The sequence below is a fragment of the Primulina tabacum genome, chromosome 2 (assembly GCF_025594145.1).
Source record: "Primulina tabacum isolate GXHZ01 chromosome 2, ASM2559414v2, whole genome shotgun sequence".
Classification (NCBI taxonomy): Eukaryota; Viridiplantae; Streptophyta; class Magnoliopsida; order Lamiales; family Gesneriaceae; genus Primulina; species Primulina tabacum.
This window is the reverse complement of record NC_134551.1, coordinates 26,790,136-26,811,567: the sequence shown is the minus strand read 5'-3', so window position 1 is coordinate 26,811,567 and position 21,432 is coordinate 26,790,136.

Genomic DNA, 21,432 nt, shown 5'->3' with positions numbered 1-21,432 from the left:
TTTTGAGCTGCAGACCAGAGAAGGAGAATCATCTACCCCTGCAGCCACAACTGCTCTAGCTGCTGTCAGAACAGAACCAATCAGTTCAGTCGAGAAATCTGCTGATCAGTTGAGCAGTGATGCTATGTCATTGTTCATCAAAAAATTTGGAAGATTCATAAGAAAGAATCAAGGAAACTTCCAGAAGCCATACCAAAGAAACAGCTCCAAAGATGAATCAAATGCCTGCTACAACTGTGGCAAATCAGGTCACTTTATTGCTGATTGTCCTAAACGCAAGAAGGACAGTCAAGGCTCAACTGATAGAAGAAAGAAATCATATGAGCACAAAAGAAGACCCAAGGAAGATAAGAAGTCATTCAGAAAGAAACATGAGGTACTCTTAGCTGAAGAAAACAAATCTAAATGGGCAGAAACTGACAGTGAGGAGTCAGAACCAGAAAGCTCATGCAGCTTTAGTGATGACGAGGAAGTCAAGTGCTTGATGGCTAATGATGCAGAAGAAGAATCATCTAGCCAACAGGTATTTGATTTCAGCTCAACTGATTTCACACGAGAAAAACTCATTCTAACACTACATGACATGGTAAATGAGTATCAAAAGCTTGCATCATCATTTGAAAAAATCAAAGCAAAGCAAACTGATCTCACAGACAATAAAACCAAAACTGATGAATCAGTTGATGGGTTGAGTCTAAAAATGGAAATTGCTGAGTTAAAAGCAGAGAGAAACAAAAATCAGTCATTAATCCAAAAGTTGATTCTTGAAAACTCAAAATAGACTGAGCTCATTCAGTCTTGGAACAAGTCATCTACTGCACTGAATGAGATGCAGAATTCACAAAAATCAGTTTCTGATAAAACTGGTTTAGGGTTCAACACTCAAGGAGAAATATATCCAAATGATACTCAACCAAAGCTAAAAACAGACAATGGTAAATACATTCACTTTGTCAAAACAACAGTGGTACAAGAACAAATTGAGCCCAGTAAGCTGATTGAGCAACCTACTCAGAATATGAACAAGGCTAGAAGATATGGGATTGGTTATAATAAAAAATTCTCAACTGATTCACAAAGTCAGTCATCAAAGAGTTTACACAAGAACTATTCGAATAGCTATTTCAATTACTATAACTGCAAGCCAGTTCAGAAGAGATATAGACTGAACAATCAGTTGAATAAAGCTAAAACACATATTTCATCATCTGTACATTTCACACCAAGCACAAAAAAGCCGAGAAAAACCATTTGGAATACAGCTACTGGAAAGTCTGTTAGACTAATCCAAGTGTGGGTTCCTAAGGGACTAATCAGTTCAGGACCAAAATAGATATGGGTACCAAGTTATATTATGTGTGTGATTGCAGGTAACAGGTACAAACAAGAACTCAATATGGTATTTGGACAGTGGATGTTCGCGACATATGACAGGAGATGCAAGTGCGTTATCTCAACTCAAATACAGTGGTCCAAACATCAGTTTCGGGGACAATTACAAAGGTAAAACTGTGGGTAAGGGTAAGCTTTTCCATGGTAACTTTACTTTTAAAGATGTTCTATTAGTAGAAAAACTGAAGTATAACTTGATTAGAATCAGTCAGTTATGCGACAGTGGATTCTCAGTACAATTTGACAAAAACTCATGTTCAGTCAAAACTTCAACTAATGAAATCATACTAACTGGCAAACATTGTGGAAACACATATAAAGTAAGTTGGAATGATCAAACTTATGCACTAGTTTGTTTTATTGCTTCCAAATCGTCTAAAAACTGGTTGTGGCATAAGAGACTAAATCATTTAAACTTTAAAACCATTGCCTATCTGAGTAAACATGAACTTGTAACCGGTTTGCTCAAAATAGACTTTTTAAAAGAAAAACTTTGCTCAGCATGTCAGTATGGTAAACAAGTACGATCCTCTTTTAAAAACAAGGGTTGTAAATCTTCATCCCGATGCTTAGAACTGTTGCACATAGATCTCTTTGGTCCTATACCAGTCATGAGCTTAGGAGGAATGATGTAGCTGAGAGAAGAAATCGGACCCTTAAAGAAGCTGCTAGAACGATGCTTGCTGATTCTGGTATTTCTCAAAGATTTTGGGCAGAGGCAGTAAACACTGCGTGTTACACTCAGAACAGATCAATGATTAATAAGAATCATATGAAAACACCATATGAGATCTGGCGTTGAAGAAAAAGTATAATTACTTATTTCAAAATATTCGGCTGCAGATGTTTTATTCTTTATAATGGTAAAAATTATTTAAAAGCATTTGATGCTAAATCTGCAGAAGAAATATTTCTTGGATACTCATCAGTTAGTATAGCTTATAGAGTCTTCAACAAGAAAACCCTAAATGTTGAAGAATCTGCTCATGTTGATTTCGATGAAACTGAACTAACTGATAAGCCAACTGATCAAATTGAGCTAGTTGATCGATTTACGGATATCAGTTTGGAAGATGATGACAAAAATGAAAGTCATGGCAATAAAAACATACTTCAAACACGTGAACCAGAAGTACTGGACCAATCAGATGTGCAGGAAATCGTTGCTGATGATTAGTTGATAGAGCATAATGATAACATTCAAATACCAGTTAACGAAGCACCAACTGAGAATGAAAACTGTGTTCAGTTACCAACTGAAGAAATTGCTGATACAACAAATACTGAGTACAGATGGAGAAAATCACATCCACCTGAACTAGTAATAGGAAATCCATCTGATCCAGTAAGAACTCGCAATCAAATGCTAAATTTATTTATCTATTCAGCTTTTGTTTGAAAACTAGAACCGAAGAAAACTGATGAAGCTCTTGCTGTTCCTAACTAGGTAAATGAAATGCAAGAAGAGCTAAATCAGTTCACTTATAACAATGTCTGGAACTTAGTTCCAAGACCAATTTCAAAAACTATTATAGGTACAAAATGGGTATACAGAAATAAACTGAACGAGGATGGTTCAGTTGGATGCAACAAAGCAAGATTAGTGGCACAAGGATATAGGCAAGAAGAAGGAATTGACTATGATGAGACGTATGCTCCATTTACAAGACTGGAAGCAATCAGAATTTTTCTTGCTTATGCATCACACAAGAACTTCAAGGTCTATCAAATGGATGTAAAGAGTGCATTCCTGAACGGTCAACTACAAGAGGAAGTATGTGTTGAACAACCCCCAGGTTTTTTAAATCATAACTTTCCTGATCATGTATATCATTTGAAAAAAGCCTTATATGGTCTTAAACAAGCTCCCAGAGCTTGGTACAAAACTCTTTCAAAATTTCTAACTGATCATGATTTTTCTGTTGGATCAGTTGATAAGACTTTGTTCAAATTTGCTAAGAATGATCACATTTTATTAGTTCAAATTTATGTTGATGATATCATATTTGGGTCAACTAATCTCAAATTATGCGAAAAGTTTGCTAAGCTAATGCAGGATAAGTTTGAAATGAGCATGATGGGTGAACTGACATTCTTTCTTGGACTGCAAGTGAAGCAACTGGAGACTGGTATATTCATCAGTCAAACTAAATATTCAAAGGAGCTGCTGAAAAAATTTGGCATGGAATCATGTTCAGCTGCAAATACTCCCATGAGATCATCAGTAAATTGGACACTGATCAAGGGGGAATATCAGTTGAGGCGACATTATATCGAGGTTTAATAGGTTCATTGTTGTACTTAACTGCCAGTCGTCCTGATATTGTATTTGCCATCTGTATGTGTGCTAGATTTCAAGCAAATCCTAAGCAATCACATTTCTCAGCTGCTAAAAGAATTTTGAAATATCTTAAGGGTATACAAAATGTTTGGTTATGGTATTCTAAAGACTCTACTTTCAATTTAGTTGGATATTCAGATGCAGATTATGCAGGATGTAAGCTTCATTGTAAAAGTACAAGTGGATCTTGTCAGTTTCTAGGAGACAGACTGATCTCTTGGTTCAGCAAAAAGCAGACATCCATAGCTATTTCAACAACTGAAACAGAATATCTTGCTGCTGGTAGTTATTGTGCACAACTGATCTGGATCCAGCAAGAACTGAGAGATTATGGAGTAATTACAAATGAATCGCCCATATTTCGTGACAATACGAGCACAATTGCCATCACCTATAATCCAGTTCTTCACTCAAGGACCAAGCATATAGATGTCAGGCACCACTTCATTAGAGATCATGCTTTGAAGAAGAACATTAGACTGGAGTATATTTCAACTGAGCAACAAGCAGCTGACATCTTCACCAAACCATTACCCGAGACTAAGTTTTCTTACTTTCGCAATATTCTTGGTTTAATTGACTTGTCTTAAAATTATTATTGATGCCGTTTTTCTAATAAAATTCTTTGCAGAAAATAAGAACAAAACAACAAATTGGAAATGATGCTTTATTAAGAATAAAATCGATTCCATCTTACAGAAGATAACTTAGAACCAATTGAATCTTGCCATTCTGTAATCTAATTATTCAACTCATAAATTCGGATTCTAGAAAATGATTCAGTTGTAGAAATCTTCTCAATGACATGCCATTCTTTCCATAGCATTGCATGTAACAGAACATTGTCATCAACCAGGTCTGTAACATGCCTGACTTCAAAACGATCAATGTATTTTCTTGCTGTTGCTGCTTGAGCACGAGAAGGAGCAGCACCACTACTACTTATCCTCTGCAAATCATGAATTTTGAACCATGTTGACATCACTTTCGTCAAGACATATTCCTCCATCGTTTTCTTCAACTCTTCTAAATAAGGACTTAATTGTTCAGTAACTTGAATATGCGTACTGCTGCATGCATCAGAATTACTTGAATCCGACATATTGAACTGTTTTGTCTCGCATTTTATCTCTCTCGTCTTATTTATAGACAGATGACATTAAGTGTTGAAGAAACCAAAGAGACTCAAGTCAACCGAAGCGTTTTTCTCATTTACCCAGGCTTCTTATTTATCAGTTGTTCATTATCAACTGATATCAGTTTGTCATTTATTACTTAATACTTAACTGATTTCAGTTCATAGACAACTTATATAAGTTAGTCTTTCATCAATTCATCTGTTTAAGTTCGCAATTCATATATAACAACTGATGAAATTTATAATTTGCAGGAAAGAGAAAAACAAAATTAAGCTCATATAAATAATTCATTCAACCATAAACGTTTGCACGGATTACATCATCATATTTTTCTTCTACAACAATTATCCACATTTTCAACCAAGTGGATAAAGGTGCGGTAGATGTCTTGACAAAGCTCTGAGAAACAGCTATGCGCTTAAGGATTTTCAGTTCCTTTCGAAGCATTAGCTGATAGATATGACCATCCTTAAATATGTCCACCCACACAGCTATGTTCAAGTGCTCCCGCACTTTTTTCAACTCTGCCACCAGTTCGGGAGTAGTAGCCTCTCCAGTATTATACAGGAACTCAAGCTTCTGTAACTTTTCCCAGTAGTGAAGACTCTTATAGAAGACTTCATCTTCAATAACAGCCTTCCTGGTCTCCAGAGCAAACGGCGAAGCACTCGAGCTACTCGTATTTGCCATTCTTTTTGTCTTGAATATCTTCACCAATATGACTGAAACTAACCGTGTTACCTCTATTTGTAGCCGAAAATCATGGAACCTGAAGGGCCGTCAACTTTTCAGCAAACGATAATCTTTCTGACCTTTAAATTTATTTTTATTTCATCACTTTAATTATTCTATGCACCAATTTAGGGGGAATATCAGTTTTTCAGAGGTTAACTGAGAAGAAAAATGTTAGTAAACTCTCAACTGAAAGGACACAGTCTTACAACTGATCGTTCAGTTGGGTATTTCACTAATCTTCTCACATAAGTTAACTAATTAATCATATTATATTCCAAATCAAATGACGTGACTGTCTGCTATCTAATGATGAATCTTAATTTAAAAAAACATGGAAGCATTTGAACCGTTTAAATTGTACACGCTTACAGCACACGTACACACATTTTTATTCAAATTTTTTCTTGGACTGACACGTGTCCCGAATTTGAACAGTCACGTACAAATTTACTATGCCCGCTTCAATTCAGTTTTCTTTCTTACGAATACAATCAGTTCCTAAAAGCATACTAATTCCAGAGCTTATCTTTTACGAATTTCATATCGTTTTATCTTTCGAAATGACGAATCAAATCCCAGCTCACGTGTTGAACACTATGGCCATTGATTTTGACTCAGTTTTATCAGTTCAAAAAGCTGAAGTTAAGAACGTCTTTCTAAAAAGTGAATCTGCTGGTCTCAGGATGTTTTTGGGACAATCTTCGCAGGAGATATACCTCAAAGAAGTAAATGAATTCTATCTGAAGGGTTTTGTCACTACTGATGGAAGTATCTCTGTAACTGTCAATGATCAGCTGTTGATCCTATCTGAAGAGGACTTCAGAGAAATTTTCTCTTTGCCAACTGATGGGTACGTCAGCTTCTCTGAAGTCAAAACATCTAACATTGAGAAAATGCAATCTTTGCCTGTCTGCTGATAGGCGGAAAATCAAAGTTTCCGATCCAAAAAAAGAGCTGAAATCAGAAATTCAGTTATTAGCCGACATTGTGGCGAAGGGCATATTGGCTAAGGCAGCCTCTTATGCTGCCCTTACTCTTGAAAAATTCCAAGTGATGACCATCATCATGGGAGAGAAGAAAGCTAACTGGAGGCATATTATTTTCAATATTCTGAGGAATATGCTTCAATCTACCAAACAATCAAGAGGCTTTGCTATTCCAATCAGTTATCTTCTGAAACTAAAGCGATTGGTAGCTGACAATACTGAAAAATCATCAAAGTTCAAGGTATTCACTGCCAAGAACATCTTGCTTGTGATTTCGGGGACGAAATCAGATCTTAGGGGGGGAGAAATGTAATGCCCGATATTTAATTACTGTAATCAGACGTTGATTAATTGACTGAATTGAGGTTATAGGAACTCAAATGAAGAAGCAGGGCATCGTAACAGTATAAGCCAAGATGTTGGACCGAACATCTGGCGCCAAGATGTTGGACCGAACATCTGACGCCCGAGCGGTAGAAAAGAACCGCCCGAGCGCCAATAAACTCATTGGACAGAATGTTTGGCGTCCGAACGGTAGAATATTACCGCCCGAGCGCCAGGAGATGATCGGCTAAGTATCTCGACAGAAACTTCCGCGCCCGAGCGGTGACTTGTGACCGTCCGAGCGCCAACCGGGATTAAAGAAGGAGAAGACACGTTGATTTAACATGCAAATTGGATATATATATGCAGACCTTCCTTCAGAATTCAGTGATAAGAAGCGAGAAAACTTTTAGAAAAATCCTTACGCCTTTTCAGATTCTAGATTTGTGATTGTGCAAGATCCGCCCGTCTGAATTTCAATCCGACTTCAGTACTGTATTTCTATCGACGAGAGCTTCAACTGGACGTAAGTTTTACTACGTTTCGATATGTCTTGGAATTATGGTATTGTCAGAATCGGATATGATTCATAGATGATGTTCCTGACATGTTAGACATCATAGAATCGAAGTCAGATTGAAAAACAGATTGATTATGAAATTGTTATGATTTTTCAGAAGTATATTGATTGATATTGGACAGATTTGGATTATTGATTGATTTTAGATGGTATTGGATATTGGTTATGGATTGTAATTGATATCTGTTGATATTGTATTGACGGAGATATCGAGATTATTCCGTTATGTCGTTGAGTTTGAGTTAAATTCAGAATTATACAGATATTGATTATAAACCGTGATATTGTATCTGTGATGTTGAGATTGACGGGGTTACCAAGATTGTATTGTTATGCCGTCAAAACATTAGTAGATTGATTTTGATCAGATTCAGTATTGATTGAGATTGTATCATGATATCATTGATATGGATCAGATTATGTTTGATTTGAGTATTGATCAGAACATGTCTTGAATTGAGTTATACATTGATACAGTGTATTCGATATTGTTATTGACAGATTGATTTGATAGGAAGGGAGTTCGAGACTTCGACAGAGTCAGATCGACAGAACGAAACGAAAGGTATAAATTGATGTTGATGCGGGATTGCACAACTAGAGTAAGATTTGACTGGAGTTTCCCAAAATCACATACTTCATCTTATTGCATTGATATTTGCAATTGATGTGATTGTTATCTTTGGTCTATTGATTTATGTATTGAGTCATAGGCTGATGCGCCTAGTCGTAGGCGATTGATCTCGTGACAGAGGGGCCTGATAGTGTTAGAATAGTTGCTGGGCCATTGCACATTGTCACAAAGGTTCGGCAAGATATGCCAGGGCTGATGTGCCTAGTCTTGGACAGAACCTCTAAGACACCGTACGTTTGGTCATATCGACGTGACTTAGAAGAAGAGCGACTTCTATTTTCGATATTCGGTATAGCTAGGACCAAAGTCCGTAATAATAACGTACCGTCACCACGACCGAGGGAGTAGGTGAGAGATTGTTACGTTCTTATTCAGATCGGGATCCTAGATTAGGATGAGTCGAGTCAGAGTCTAAAAGTCACAGAGTGTGATTCAGAGTTTGTATTGATTCATGTTTCTGATTTTGATACATGTTATGAATATCTATTTCATGTTTTTATATCTGTTATATGATTGCATGTATACATGATTTATACTGGGAATGTAATTCTCACCGGAGTTATCCGGCTGTTGTGTTGTTTGTATGTGTGCATGACAATAGGTGGGACATGATCAGGATCAGAAAGAGGATGAGAGAGGATAGTTAGCGTGGAGATCCGGGCCCAGAAGCAGAATATGATTAAGCACTTGATGTCTAGTCGTTGAACCTAGTTATGATAGATACATGTAGTACATGACTTGTACTTTTATATTGACATGTATATTAGATAGATTATTATTACGTTTCCGCATTTATATTAAAAAAAAAAATTTAGTCCCACTTTTCTTAATTGTTATATTAGACATTAATAATGATTCTTAAAAGTGAATCTGCTGGTCTCAGGATGTTTTTGGGACAATCTTCGCAGGAGATATACCCCAAGGAAGTAAATGAATTCTATCTGAAGGGGTTTGTCACTACTGATGGAAGTATCTCTGTAACTGTCAATGATCAGCTGTTGATCCTATCTGAAGAGGACTTCAGAGAAATTTTCTCTTTGCCAACTGATGGGTACGTCAGCTTCTCTGAAGTCAAAACATCTAACATTGAGGAAAATGCAATCTTTGCTGTCTGCTGATAGGCGGAAAATCAAAGTTTCCGATCCAAAGAAAGAGTTGAAATCAGAAATTCAGTTATTAGCAGACATTGTGGCGTAGGGCATATTGGCTAAGGCAGGCTATTATGCTGCCCTTACTCTTGAAAAATTCCAAGTGATGACCATCATCATGGGAGAGAAGAAAGCTAACTGGAGGCATATTATTTTCAATATTCTGAGGAATATGCTTCAATCTACCAAACAATAGAGAGGCTTTGCTATTCCAATCAGTTATCTTCTTAAACTAAAGGGATTGGTAGCTGACAATCCTGGAAAATTATCAAAGTTCAAGGTATTCACTGCCAAGAACATCTTGCCGCCAAAGACCAAACTAGACATTTCTCCCAAACAGTTTTTGAAAACCAAACAGGAGGTTGGGACGCAACCACCTGCTCCAACACCAGTCAAGAAGGCCAAAACTTTGGCCCAATTGAAGACTGCAAAACGAAAACTGATTATCAGTGAATCAGATTCGGAAAAAACTCCTTCTCCTAAGCTTGTCAAGAGACCGAGGAAGCAAAGAACTAAACCAATAACATCGGTGGAATTCATTCCAACTGAGAGATTGACTCAATCACCCGCCCAACAGCCTATTCAGGCTATCCCTTTGCATGTTGTTCCACCTGATGATTCAGTTACTGAAGAAAAGGCACCCGCTAAAGTAAGAGCTCCCTTGACTCATGTAAATCGCCCTACCATTTTGCCTCCGGCCAGATCTAAAGGCGTTATATTGAGGGAACAAGTGGAAACCACTCACTCTGGTTTAGATATTCCTCACATTCTCACTACTGAAAAAGGAAAGGGCACGCTAGTTGAAAAGCCAAGACCATCTAATGCCATCCAAACTCACATTGACCTGGTTTGGGAACAAGTAAATGCATTTGCCACATCGAAACTAAAATCTTTTGATAGTTGGATGAGTTTTAGGACTGAGATTTTTTCCAAAGAGCTGAAGCACAAATCCCAACTGAAAAAGTTTATTAAACTTGAAGCGATTGTGTTGAATATAGTCAAAGCTGCTACTATTGCCCAGGCATTGGAGAGGCAAAAATATTTCTTTGATCAAATTCGAGCCAAAAAGCTGACTAGAATGGTTGAAAAGCTGAAATCCAACTACAATCCCATAGGTCCAACTGCATATCATGATAGAGCTGTGTTCACCCAACTGGACACAGATCTTAGTGGCCTACAAAGGGAAATCAGATTTTGGGAACAGGATCAGGAATTGGTTCTTCCTGAGAAATCCTCCTGTTCACAAACAGAAGAAGATACATTCTCCACCCAGCAGAAAGAGCCACCTCCACAACCGGTTGCTGAAGAACCTGTTCAGGATATGTCACAATCATCTGCTGATAAACACATGTATTCCGAGGCTGAATTAACTTTTACGAATATTGATGTAATCATTCAGACAGTAGCCCTGGAAGCTCAGCTAGAAGCAATAAATTCTGAATCAGTTGCTCCTTCAACTGAGAAACCAGAACAAGAGGTTCAGATATCATCTGAAGAACCAGTTGAGCCTCTTGTTGCTGAAGAATTAATTCAGCAAGCAATATCTGCTGAGACTGAAGATCAAACTGAAGTGCCCATCCAAACTTCAGAAAAAGAACTAACTGAATCGGAGGAAACTCAATTAATCATTAAAAATTTTCCAACTGAAAAGCAAGCACCAGATTTGGTGCAAGAACCACAAGAGACACAAATTTTTGTAGTTACAACTCAGACTGCAGAAGAAGTCATTGAATCAGAAGTCCCTGATCTTACGACTGCTGAAACTGAAGTCCAGAATAGGATTCTAGTAATTTCTGATCAAGCCTCTAAAGATCAAACACAAGGAACATTTGATCAGTCACATCATCCTCAATTCACAGAAATGGATCTTGTCCTTGAAGAAATCCAGAATATGCAGCACAATATGCAGCAGATGATTACTGAAATCAAGAAAATTCAATCCACACAATTGTCTCATACTGTCAAATTGGATTCTTCAATTGAATTTGATTCAGCAAAACTGAAAGCCATTCAAGCAAACATGGAGTCTCTTACCCGAACTGTGCTTGAGATGAAAAATAACAGAGGTTTGGCTGAGAGTCTCTCCATCACTCAAGACGTTATCAGCAAACGAGTTGAAAATCTAGAGACGCTTGTAACAAGAAAAATAGACTCGTTGCAAAACACAATGCTCTCTGTTGTCTCTAGCATATCTACTACTGTCAATGTTTTTGAAAGAGGATCGGTTTTAGGGTGTTCAAATGTGCAACGGGAGTTCAAAATTGTAAGGGCATGAAAACCAAAATTTTAAGGGAAAAAATTCTTGAACACTTCATGTACTAGTGTGTAACATATACAAAACATAAAAATGACATTCATAGGGTGCAAAGATAATTACATATCAATCTCAAAGATTGATGTAATGGCTCCAACCAAGTTGTTAACAACTTGGCTCTTCAAAGGCAAGACAAATCTACAAGCTCTCCTTGTCCTCCTTTCTTCAAAATCAAGCCCACCACCAACTAGGTAGATCCCCTCATATTTTGCAATAGAAAAATTGGAGGATTTTTCAAAGAGAAGTGTAAGGATTCCTCAACAATTGAAGAACAAAAATTGGGAGAGAATTGAAGGCAAAATTTCGGCCATGTCTTGGATTAGGAGAGAAGGAAAAACAATTTTCTTGGTTGTGCAAAAAGCTAAAGCCAAAAGTTGCATGCCATGCAATATTTTAATCAAAAGTATTCCACAACCCTTCACCTCCCAAGCATGCATATCAAGTGGGCTTGTAACATTTACAAAGGGCCCATAGACTTTTAAATTGTCTCAAACATATTTGAGCCCAATTAAATTTTTCTTATTTTACTCAAGCCCACTAGTTAAATAATTATTTCCAATTGGGCTCTACAAGGCCCAATGTTATTTAATTAATTCAACACTTGAATTAATTTAATTATTTGGACTCTACTAGGCCCACTAGTGTTTAATTAATTCAACACTTGAATTAATTTAATTTAGTCCATAATAATGTTTATGAAAATCAAAATTTTCAAATATATTATTCACTTGGCTTACTTTTAATTTAGGAACACTTCCATAAATTAAAATTTACATTTTTCCCTCATAGAAGTCATACTTCTAATTTTTCTTAAACTTATAAAATCATTTATAAGCCGTTCAATACATTGAACTATTTTACTTCTCAATGGGATCTAGAAAGCTAGTACTTGTGTGGCCCTCAATGGTTCATTGATACAACTAGCCATGGGTTCACATCTCCATGTGATTCGGACTAAACATGTCCTTATATGAGCATACCCCAATTGCTCCATTCTTATTTATCAACTCTTGATAATAAGAACGTCAAAACTCAAGTCTGATATTACCCAACCAATCATGTTAAACGCCTAGCAGCATCGCTTACATGATAACCTAGGTATCAAATGATAGTGTCTGCAAGAACCATTCAATTATGGTTAGCGTACAGTACGATCCCTTCATTTCATATATCCCGACCGATTCGACAACTATTGGTATATCGAGAGCTGTCAAAGAATCGATACTGTGTGTCATGTCGTAGTTGCATCGATGGTGTAATCTATGAAACCCCTTTCATAATTACAACCATACTCTGATCAGAGATTTCATACTACATACAAATAGGATATCCAAACCCGAAGGTAAGCGGTGAATCCCCGACTACAATGCATCGACTCCTATATGTTTCGACAAAACAGCCAACCTTGCCACCTGATGACCCCTTGAGAGTCGGTAAACAAGTCAAACTGTAATGCTAGCACATAGAGTCTCAATGTTGTCCCGGGTCATAAGGACTAATGGTGTACAGCCATAAACTAGGACGTTTCCACTCGATAAGTGAGAACCATTTGGAAAGTCCTTTACGGAGGGTTGTTCAGTGCACTCTACAAGGAGCACCTATCTGCATGCTCGGACATCACAATGTCCCCTACCAATGAAACATGGTACTCACATCGCAGATACTAGTCTCGTACTCGAGCGGCCTATATCCTTCTTAGCGGCGGCTAAATCGACTAGGAATCTTTTAAAATATACAGTATTCCAAATATGAGTTTCATGATACTCATCATATGAGCATCTCATATTCTTTCCATTATTTGTATATTCAAGGGCTTTATCTATGCAACTAGCATGTGTATACAGATAAAGATTTGCGAAAATAATAATTTCAAATATTATTAAAATAAAGATCGTTTATACATAGAGTTTCATTGTGAACACTCGGCCAACACTTGGCTCGACGGGCACCTACTCTAACAATCTCCCACTTGCACTAGAGCCAACTACCCATATGCTTCAAACCCATCGATTCGCGATGCTTCTCGAATAATGGTCCAGGTAAAGTCTTAGTTAGCGGATCAGCAACATTATCTGCGGAGCCGAATTTGTCAATCGAGACATCTCCTCTTTCCAAAATCTCTCGGAGGATGTGGTACTTTCTCAATACATGTTTGGACTTCTGATGAGACCTTGGCTCCTTTTGCTTGAGCAATGGCTCCCGTGTTGTCACACAACACCGGGATAGGAGCAACTCCATAGGAACGACGTCCAACTCTTGGACAAAATTCCTTATCCAAACAGCCTCTTTTGCTGCATCTGATGCAGCGATGTATTCGACCTCAATGGTGGAATCCGCAGTACTGTCTTGCTTGGAACACTTCCAAGGGACAGCAACACCATTGAGCAGGAATATGAACCCAGAGGTTGACTTTGAGTCATCGATATCGCTTTGGAAGCTAGAGTCGGTATAGTCTTCCAATTTCAGTGCCCCACCTCCATAGACCAAGAACAATTCATTGGTCCTTCTCAAATACTTGAGGATGTCTATCACAGATTTCCAATGTGGAAGACCGGTGTTTGATTGATATCTACTCACTACACTTAGTGTGAAAGCCACATCAGGACGTGTAGATATCATCTCATACATGATGCTACCAATCGCAGATGCATATGGAATGCGTGTCATCGCCGCTATCTCTGTATCAGTCTTGGGAGACATAGACTTGGATAGGGACACGCCATGACACATTGGTAGATGTCCTCTCTTGGACTCATCCATCGAGAACCACTTCACGATGGTATCAATGTATGTGGACTGGGTGAGATCAAGCAATCTTCTCGATCTATTTCTATAGATTTGTATTCTCAATACAAAAGATGCTTCACCCAAGTCCTGTATCGAGAACGTACTCGCTAACCATATTTTAGTTGATTGCAACATTCCTACATCATTCCCAATGAGTAGAATGTCATCAACATAAAGCACCAGGAATGTCACAGCACTCCCACTGACCTTTTATACACACAGGGATCCTCAGGATTCTTAGTAAAACGAAACTCTTTGATTGTACTATCGATTCTAAGGTTCCAACTCCTAGATGCCTACTTTAGACCATAAATAGATCTCTGAAGTTTGCATACCATATGCTCACTTCCGACATATGTAAACCCTTCAGGTTGAGACATGTAAATTTCTTCCTTAATATCCCCATTAAGAAATGCTGTCTTGACATCCATCTGTCATATCTCATAGTCATACCATGCAGCTATGGCTAGCAATATCCTAATGGAATTGAACATTGCAACTGGAGAAAAGGTTTCCTCAAAGTCAACTTCTTGTCTTTGAGTATATCCTTTTGCTACCAATTGCGTCTTGAAGGTCAATACCTTCCCATCCGCCCCAAGTTTCATTTTGTAAATCTATTTACACCCTATGGGAACAATTCCCTCAGGTGGATCCACGAGATTCCACACTTGGTTTGAATGCATGGAATTCATCTCAGATTCCATCGCTTCAAGAAGCAGACCAAACCTCACAGGTGGTCTTGAGACTCTCTCGGATCTTCTAGGAGCTTGTATCTCCTCTCTTGGCTCTTCGGGTGTGGGTTCTATAATTGTGGGTGTCTCTCGAACCTCTTCGAGTTCTATCATCTCCCCTTTCTATCCAATATAAATTCTTTTTCCAAAAAAGTTGCATTCCTAGAAACAAACACTTTTGTTTCTTGGGTATGATAGAAATTGTATCCAACTGAATTCCTTGGATATCCCACAAAGTAACAAAAATGGAACGACTATCCAATTTATCTCTCACTACCTGCTTCACATAAGCAGGGCACCCCCATATTCTAAGATAAGAATATTTGGGAGGCTTACCCATTCAAATCTCATATGGTTTCTGCCTTTGAATGGACATTTAGTGGAATATCTTACAATTTTAAGTTATAGAGATCGTTTTCAAGTTCACCAGTACCAATCAAACATCATTCTTGTAAATATTGCAAACACCTTTGCAAAAGAAACAAGAATATCCATCTTTATCAACATAGAAATGGAAACAATGTTTTTTTCATCAAATCAGGTGCAAACAAAACATCTCTTAAAAATTAACTTAAAATTATTGTTCAACAATAAGTAAACATCTTCAACAGCCTTAACAGCAACTCTTGCCCCATTGCCCATCCTCAAGAAGGTCTCACCTCCCCTTAGTCTCCTACTTCTTCCCATCACCTGCAAATCATTACAGAGATGTGAGCCACAGCTGGTATCCAATACCCAAGAAGTAGAGTTAATTGAAATGTTTACTTCAATGTAGAACATACCATTTTCAGAACTTTTCTGAGCAAGATATTCTTTGCAATTACGCCTCCAATGTCCAGGCTTCTTGTAGTGATGACAAACATCACTAGTTTTGTCAGCCATAACTGGTGTGGTTGCCACGACGGGATTGAGAGATTGCCTCATCAAGGGCACGTTCTTCTTGGGACGTTGGAAAGAACACTTATTTTCCTTCCCATGTGGATCAATCTTCGTACCAGATGAAGAACCCACATAAAGAACCGGCTTCTCTTTCTTGATGGTGGACTCAAATGTCACAAGCATGTTCACCAACTCCTCAAGGGTCGGCTCCATCTTGTTCATATTGAAGTTCACCACAAAAGGATCAAATGAGCTAGGCAGTGAAAAGAGCAACACGTCGGTGGTCAACTCCGAAGGCAACGTAAGTTCCATGCCAACGAGCTTGTCCACGAGCCCAATCATCTTTAGGCCATGCTCATGGAACGAAGCCCCCTCTTCGGCCCCGGGCCTCACAACTTGTGTGGCCCTCAATGGTTCATTGATACAACTAGCCGTGGGTTCACATCTCCATGTGATTCGGACTAAACATGTACTTACATGAGCATAGCCCAATTGCTTCATTCTTATTTATCAACTCCTTGATAATAAGAACGTCAGAACTCAAGTCTGATATTACCCAACCAATCATGTTAAACGCCTAGCAGCATCGCTTACATGATAACCTAGGTATCAAATGATCGTGTCTGCAAGAACCATTCAATTATGGTTAGCGTACAGTACGGTCTCTTCAACTCATATATCCCGACGGATTCGACAACAATTGGTATATCGAGAGTTTTCAATGAATCGATACTAAGAGTCATGTCGTAGTTGCATCGATGGTGTAATCTATGAAACCCTTTTCATGATTACCACCATACTCTAATCAGAGATTTCATACTACATACACATAGGATATCCAAACCCGAAGGTAAGCGGTGAATCCCTGACTAAAATGCATCGACTCCTATATGTTTCGACAAAACACCCAACCTTGTCACCTGATGACCCCTTGAGAGTCGGTAAACAAGTCAAAGTGTAATGCTAGCACATAGAGTCTCAATGTTTTCCCGGGTCATAAGGACTAATGGTGTACAACCATAAACTAGGACGTTTCCACTCGATAAGTGAGAACCACTTGGAAAGTCCTATACGGAGGGTTGTTCAGTGCACTCTACAAGGAGCACCTATCTGCATGCTCGGACATCACAATGTCCCCTAACAATGAAACATGGTACTCACATCGCAGATACTAGTCTCGAACTCGAGCGGCTTCTATCCTTCTTAGCGGCGGCTGAATCGACTAGGAACCTTTTAGAATATACAGTATTCCAAATATGAGTTTCATGATACTCATCATATGAGCATCTCATATTCTTTCTACTGTTTGTATATTCAAGGGCTTTCTTTATCTATGCAACTAGCATGGGTATACAGATAAAGATGTGCCAAAATAATAATTTCAAATATTATTAAAATAAAGATCGTTTATACATAGAGTTTCATTGTGAACACTCGGCCAACACTTGGCTTGACGGGCACCTACTCTAACAGTTTTATCAACAGATGTTCGGAAATTCTCATTGAAGATGGTGTTGTTTGACAAAAAGGGGAAGAGATCAAAGAGATTCTAGAACAACAAAAGAAATCTTCTCGTTGAAGAAAAATCTCTACATATTCGTGTAGTCCATTATTCTGTTGATCAATCTCTTATTATATCTCGTTGAAGAAAAATCTCTACAGATTCGTGTAGTCCCATATTCAGTTGATCAATCTCTTATTTTATCTACAATGAGTTCAGACGTTCAGTTATTATTTACTTAGTTTTGTCAAACACCATAAAGGGGGAAATTGTTGGAAACTCAATTCCGGCGTTTGACAAAATATGAACCAACTGATACGCGCAATTCAGCAACTGGACTTAACAACTGAAGTCAGCTGATCTAATATAAAAAACTGATCAGTTGGAAACCGATCAATTGATACATTCAGCCGTATGCTTTTAAGCTAAGCATCCTTCAACTGAACATGTCTCGGAAAAAAAACACTCAACCGACAAAGAGACATAGAAGACTGCAACTGAATATGAAACGGCGCACTTCAATCAATACAGCTTAGAACAATGCATTTCGGCTAAAGCAGTTAAGACGCCGCATTACAATAAATGAAGCAAACAATGCCCAAGAAATAATGAAGTGGCAATCAACGGATACAAAGATTCAAATATATCTCAAGTTACCGTTGGAAGGGAAGCTTATAAATATGACAGAAGAACAGCTGAATAAATAAGAGAGAGATCACTCTACTCAAAGCTTGCTGTTACTCTGCCAAAATCCTAGCCCACTCTTACTTGGTTTATTCGTAGCAGTCAAGGCTACAATTTGAGCTCACTAGCACTTTGTAATATTCGTTAAATTCGATAGTGCTAAGATCAGTTACGCACTGAGAACATTTTGTAATACTAAGAGTTTCAGTTTTTGGCAATGGTAAGTCCAAACTGAAGTGGGTCAGTACAAATCTTGTATTCGATCAAAGTCTTTTAGTGGAAATCATATCTTTGAGATAGAAGGGTGACGTAGGAGTAATTGAAATCTCCAAACATCCAGAAACAATCCTTGTATATTCTATTTCAGTTTTGTATTCTATTTGTCAGTCAGTTACTTTCTGCAACTACTTTAGTTTAACTGATTGTCATTGACCAGCAAGATTCCGAGAATCAGTTTGTCACCAAACTGAACTCAAAATTTGAAAAGATCAGTTTTAATTGTGAGTGTTTATTCAACCCCCCCTTCTAAACACTCTTGATACGTTAATCGATCCTATCAAAAAATTCTCTGGCTCTTCCCTGTTGCTCATCTCTTCAATCTTCTCGCATAAAAGATCAGCAGGCACGCTATGTGATGCAAATGTGGTTGATCAAGCACCAAAGAAAGCATGGGAGTTGTTGGAGTTGCCCGAATGACCTATAACGAGGGGACGAAGCAAGAAGTTTAAAGATGCACTTCAAGGACTCATGATGAGCTATCAAGAAAGTCCTACAAGTTGGATGTCTAAATTAGGGGAGGTTGAGAATCATGGGAATAATATTGGAGGTTTTTGGAATGTTATTCAAGTGCTAATTGCCGAAGGTACAGCGCACCCGCGCCAGTTCAGGGACTGCACCCACGGTCCATAATAATCAAATTTAAGAGAATATTGCCGAAGCTATACCGCACCCGCGGTCGGAAGGCGAGCGCACCCACGCTCCTAAAAGGACCGCACCCGCGGTCCTTTTCATCCGAACTTCACCGAAGCGGCACCGCACCCGCGGTCCAGTCTGCAGCGCACCCGCGGTCTTTTGTCAACTTCCGTGTCAAATTTGCTTGTTATCATAATTAGGCCTTTTTACACTACTTTTTCATACTTTATTGAATATATATTCAGTGTATCAAACCATGAACGAATAATGATGAATGATAGATAAAAGTTCTTGAGTTTTCTCTCAATTTGCAAAGCTTGTGCTTTGTGTTTATCAAAATCAAACTTATCAAAGATTGCATCTTTGTGGCGTTTGTCGATTGTTATTCGCACGGATTGTCAAAACAAGTTCTTTAAAGGTTCTTTTGAAATTCAATTGTTTTATTGTTGATATTTGTTGCTAAGTTATAATCGCTTAGAGGTGAATATCACAAAATCGTTACTTGTTTCAAAAGATCGGGACAAAATAATCGTTCCTTGTTTGTTATTGAATTGAGGGTGCGATTTATAAATTCGTGCTTGCCTTTCATTCGTACGAGGATTCGTATCATTTGGTATCAGAGATTTGGCTCATTGAATTCAAGTAAGTATCGTTGTTGTTATTTTTCAGATCTGTCTCAAATTTCATTCTGTTTTCTGATCTGTGGTATCCTTTTGTTTCTATTGTCATATCTACCAAAAACAAAAACAAAAATTTGTTCTGTTTCAAGTTTTGTGTTATCCTTTGTTCTATTTTAAGATCTGCGTTTTTTCTATCATCTTTTGATAATCCAGAATTCCCGAAAAATTTGTTCTGTGTTATTCTGTCGTTCTTGTTTTTGTGCAATCCATGTGAAACAGTTGCAAGTGTTCACAAGTTGAATCTTGTTAGTTTGATAAAAAAAAAATAATATATATATAAAGATTGAGCACACCTTTGAGAGAACTATCAAATTCTAGTGAAAAACATTTGAGTGCGAGTGTTATTTCTTTGGAGTGATCGCGAGAATTTGGGTGAGGAAAATCTTTTATTTCTACTAACATTTTATTGCAGGTATAAAATCTGAAATTAAAATGGAGAGGGAAGTAGGAGAAAGTTCGAACCAAGGGTTATCTAAGGTTCAAATGGAGGCGTTATTTGGGCATTTTAGTAGAATGTTGAGGGCCGAGTTGGATCCTTTATATGAGAGGTTGGATAGGCTTGAATTTAGTACGAGTGAAATTAAATCTAAGCCTAAAGGTTTGGGTAGAGTGGATGAAGAAGAGAATGATTATGATTTGGAAGGAGAAGAGGAGAGTCAAAACGAGAATTGGGGTAGAAGCGGAAGAGGTAGAGGATTTGGTAGGGGAAGAAGAGAAGCCTTACGTGGTAGGTACGATGATGGGAATAAGGAAGATAATAACATAGGCAGCAATAAGATGAAAATTCCGTCGTTCCATGGTAAGTCGGATCCAGAGGCTTATTTAGAATGGGAAAAGCGAGTTGAATTTGTGTTTGATTGTCACCATTAATCCGAACAAAAGAAGGTTAGGTTGGCCGTTGTTGAATTTGTTGATTATGCACTTATTTGGTGGGATCAATTAGTGACCACTAAGAGAAGATGCAATGAGAGGCCTATAGAAACTTGGGCGGAGATGAAAAGCGTAATGAGGAAGAGGTTTGTACCAAATCACTACTATAGAGAAATGTTTAAGAAGTTACAAAATTTGAGACAAGGTGTGAAGAGTGTTGAGGACTACTATAAAGAATTGGAAGTAGTCATGATTAGAGCAAACATAGATGAGGATAGTGAGGCTACTATGGCTCGTTTTCTGTGTGGTTTGAACAGGGAAATTCAAGACCAAGTGGAGCTTAGACATTACTTGGATCTAGATGAAATGGTGCAAATGGCGATAAAAGTGGAGCAACAACTCAAGAGGAGAGGAGTTGGTCGTACCACACAAACTGGGAATACATCAACACCTTGGCGTTCCAACGTTGTTAAACGTGAAGAAAGCAAGGTAGTGGTCAAGCCCAAAGTTGACATTAAACAGGAGACGCCTAAGCAGGGAATGCAAGATAAACCTGAAACTCCTATTAATCGTTCTTGAGATATTAATTGGTTTAGGTGTCAAGGAGTTGGACATATTGCTAGCCAATGTCCCAATAAAAGGGTGATGGTGTTGAATAATTATGGAGAGTATGAATCTCATAGTGAGGGAGATGATGGAGAGGATGAAGATGAGATGCCTGCATTAGAGGATCCTGATGAGGGATATGAAGCAGTTGTGGGTAAGGCATTAGTGACTAGGCGTATCATGAGTGCC